General features: G+C 42.1%; 1 long non-coding RNA gene across 1 annotated transcript; it reads left to right on the top strand.

Moving 5' to 3' along the window:
- The first annotated feature begins 1,684 nt into the window (after positions 1-1,684).
- On the top strand, positions 1,685-3,941 carry LOC113277608. Its single transcript, XR_003325016.1, has 2 exons — positions 1,685-1,987; positions 3,555-3,941. It is a non-coding gene; the product is annotated as an uncharacterized LOC113277608 (long non-coding RNA).
- Positions 3,942-4,177: the final 236 nt, after the last annotated feature.

Raw genomic sequence — 4,177 nt, 5'->3', positions numbered from 1 at the left:
GGGAGCAGCAGCAAAGGGAGGCGTGGCCATGTCTTAGGCCAGCCGGCGCCATTTTCCATTGGCCATGCCCCATGTTGCCTAAACCGACCCTATTTCCCTCGACCAATCAGGTCGCCTTAAACCCGCCACACGCACATAAGTTGTGGCTGCGCCCATACTTGCCGGCCATATTTCTCATTGACCAATCAGGTCGCTTTAAAATTGCCACACCCATACCAGAAGTGTGGCCACACCCGCGTTTGGCCGGCCCTCTCTTTTTCGACCAATCAGGTTGCTCTAAACCTGCCGCAGTATTAAAAAAGAGAGTTAAAGTTGCGCCAATACCGAATTGGCTTTCCAAAGTTGCGCCAATGCACTAACTGGCATGCCAAACGTGCATGCCCAATGTGCCGGACGTGCCACTTTTCCACAGAAGCATGCCGAACGTGGAAACATACCATAAATAATGTACTTATGTGCCAACCCATTTTCTGTTCGTGTCCAACGCCATAACAGACTTCAATGTGGTTATCCTAACCAGAAACACGACCTTGCATGATCGAAACCCTAATTTCCAATCGTGACACAAATTATGCCACTTCGGGCCCCACAACATGCCATGAGTCGTGCGGGACCCAGGAAGCCCTAATAAAGACGCCATATCATAGCCACCCATGGCAATCCTTGCTCTTGTGGCCGTTTCCATATGATGGCCTGGCTATGGTTCCTATGGCGTGGCTATGGAACCATTTGCACAAAACGTCGATGCGCCACGGCCACATGCCGCATGCCGTATGCACTAATTAGGGTTTTGGCACGCCAAACCCTAATTTAGGTGAAGTTGCTACGCCAACCAAGCCAAGCAACGTTTCCCAGAGCATTGGGATTGATGTGGAAACATGGCCAATGTTGCCACGCCACATTTGGGTCTAACACCAATGTGCCAAAATCTAACGGCCATGGTACGTCAGACGCTACTTGCACCATCGTGTCACTGGCATGTTGATAGGTGCCAAATATTGCATTATTTCTTATCATTTTATTGGCACTTATCCCATTTTGCATACCATTAATTAGTCGTTTATAAGGAATTCTGTATTTTACTCTCCTCAAGGATAATTACTTAATATTGTTTAGTTTTGTATTTTTAGGTGATAAATAAAAACTAGATGAGTTACGGAGCCAAAAGAGCAAAGACACGGGAGAAAGCCGGTGGAAACTCTAGCGAAAAAGAAGTGAAGAATGTGTTATGGAAGACTCAAAGATACAAATGGGCTTAAAAAGGAAGAAATTGTTCTTAAAGAAGAAGTGGGCTCAGCTTATCCCAAGCCCAAACTCATTTCCCAAACTCAAATCCATTTCCTAAGCCTAAATTCAAAACCCAACCCGTTTCCCTTCTTAACCGTCATATTGGATCCATTCCATCATCTAACGGTCGCTTCATCATATTACATCGAGCTTTGAAGTTCCTGTCTAACATCATAGTACCTAACTCCATCTTGGACCGTCAGTTCTGATGTATATCACATCCAACGGTCGCCCCAAACCCATTTCCATCGCGTCGTTGGATCAATCCATCATCTTCTCATCCTACGGATTCCCCTTACCAACCATCAAAACTTGATGCTCCCGCTCAACAACACAACACCCAAATCTATTTCACCCAAAACAAACAACCCCTAAAACGCATCGGGTTCTTCTTCTTCATCCCATCTCTTCTCTGCAGAAACCCACGCCTCCGCCACCAACTCTTCCTGCCGCTTCTCCAACCACCACCAAAGCCATAAAATCCATCAACTACTATAACCCATCACTACCACCATCATTACCTATTTCCTCAACCATTTCAGCAACCTAATTCACTAATTTTTCACGCCTCTTCTCAGAAACCCTAGGCGTGTGATATTAGTAAATTAGGTTGAGAAATAGCACGCAATTGGAGCAGCAGTTGGACGACAAGAAGCAATAGAAGCATGGGTGAAGATGATTGAGTGTTTTCAGAGATTAGGTAAGAGTTAATTTTATTTTTTATGAAACCCTAATTCTGAAATTGGGGATTTTTAGGGTTAGTTTGTGTAACTATAAATTGAGACCTTGGGTTGTTGTATAAGGCATGCCTGGGCTAGCCAGTGCATCTGTAGGTTAATTTTAGGTTCTCACTTTGTATTGTAATTCCAACTTCAATTCACAGTGATATTTATTCCTTTTCTTTTGTTCCAACATTGCATGTTATTGATGTTTAGCATGTTTTAGTTCATCACTAGGATGTTGATGAAACCCTTACCTCACTACTGAGTTTGATTCAAGTATTAATAATCTTCTTGTTATGCTATAAATTCATGGATATATATAATATTGAGTAGATTAACATCTTACTCTCACAGTGTGTATCATGTACCCACTGTAGTTAGGAAAACACCATGTTAATCATGCTCCAACTCATGTGTAAATGCTTGTTGTTTTATCCTTAGACTAGTTGTACTTTAACTGGACAATTAGTGCTTAGGAGAGACACTTTAGTTGCAATTATAACATCCTTTAGGATTTATTAGTTCACCTAAGTAGCTTATCATTAGGATAGTTACCTTGTGAGAAAGTAACTATTACTAAGATTAGAATCATCTTAGTGACCCTAATTGATTCTCCTATAAACACCCTCAGATGCACAGCAGGCTAGAACCTCAACTGTCATCTAGATAGTCAGCAAGCCTAGAAGCTTGCTGTTATCTAAGCCAGGGACAAGAAGAGTATTGATATAAGAATGACTTAGCATAGGTTAGGGTGGATTCAATGTCCTAGACCTTTCCCATATCACTGTCATTTAGAAATCTCTAGGAAAACTTTAGAAAATTGATTAGGAAAACAACACCATGCACCCACCTTGTCCCTGAGGACAAACCCTTTCTTACTCCACCTATCTACAACAACCCTGTATACTTGCAGGTGTAGTTGTAGGTTCTTTTAAAACCTCACCAAGTTTTTGGCGCCGCTGCCGGGGACTCGGTGGCGGCGCAAATGTTGTTCACTCTTTGCTCACTGTTTGCTCTTGATCTTGATCTTTACTGTCCTGTTCTTGCTGTACATTCCGTTGTCTTGCTGTTTCTTGTATCTTATATGCATTATATCATCTTGCAGTCTTCACTGCATCATTTTCTTGCATCTATTCATCCCATGCTTCTATTGCATTCTGGTAGCATATTCTTTGCTGTTTACAAAAAATCATTTCATTTCATTTAGCATAACTTGTAAATACATTTGCATCATTCCTGCATAACCTGTTGTTTCTTTCACCTTCATCTCACTTGCTCCATCTCACTCATGTCACTGCTTGCATCTTCTTTATCCTTGCTCTATTGTTCACTGCATAACTGTCACTACTTGCATCTTCTTTTGCTGTTGCATTTTGCTCTACTTGCATCCTGTTACATCTTGCATCCCCTTCATTACATACTCTTCATCTGTCATTTGCACTGTCAACTTGTTCTTGCACTGTTTTTCACTCCATCTTAGCAGTGCATCTCCATTCTTAACTCTTAAGCTGATCTTGGTCCTTCTCTTCTGCTGTTGGGCCAAAGACCATGACTTGTTGCTGCTGTGGGCTGTGAGCTAGCTTACTGCCACTGAAGAGGTGATCATGCTGCTGTTGGAGTTGAAAGATTGAACAAGGCCCAACTGGGCCGTGCAACAAAAGAAAAGGGGATAAAAGCCCAACTAGGCTTCCCTCCAAAAACAAGTAAGCCTGAACCCAAGCCCAACTGGGCCTTCTTTATTGTCTGTTGGGTTTTTTTTTTCTGGGCTTGTAATATAATTTTAAACCCAACAGTGGGCTTGTGTTTTTGGACTTTTGGGCTTGTAATTTTAATTGGACTGTGGGCTTATAACTTTGAACATTAACTGGGCCTTGTACTCAAAACAGCAACTTTGTAACTTTGAGAACAGTGGGCTTAAAATCTTTGAAAATCTATCAAGTTTTCCAATTTCAAAAACTCCTGTTGGGCTCCTCACTTTCCAAATAACCTGTTGGGCCTCTTGAAGACTACTGGGCTATGCTTTGGGACCTGTTAAAATACCAACTGGGCCTGTTCAAACTTCATCCAAATTCACAGTTGTAGGCTGTTTTTCAAACTTCTAGTGGGTTGTGCATTCTCCCACCAATGTGGGCTTGCTCCCAATTTTAAAACCAAATTTGCTCCCAATA

This window comes from Papaver somniferum, chromosome 5 (assembly GCF_003573695.1).
Source record: "Papaver somniferum cultivar HN1 chromosome 5, ASM357369v1, whole genome shotgun sequence".
NCBI classification, from domain to species: Eukaryota; Viridiplantae; Streptophyta; class Magnoliopsida; order Ranunculales; family Papaveraceae; genus Papaver; species Papaver somniferum.
Note: the sequence above shows the minus strand (reverse complement) of the source record. Positions and strands in the feature narration are given on the sequence as shown.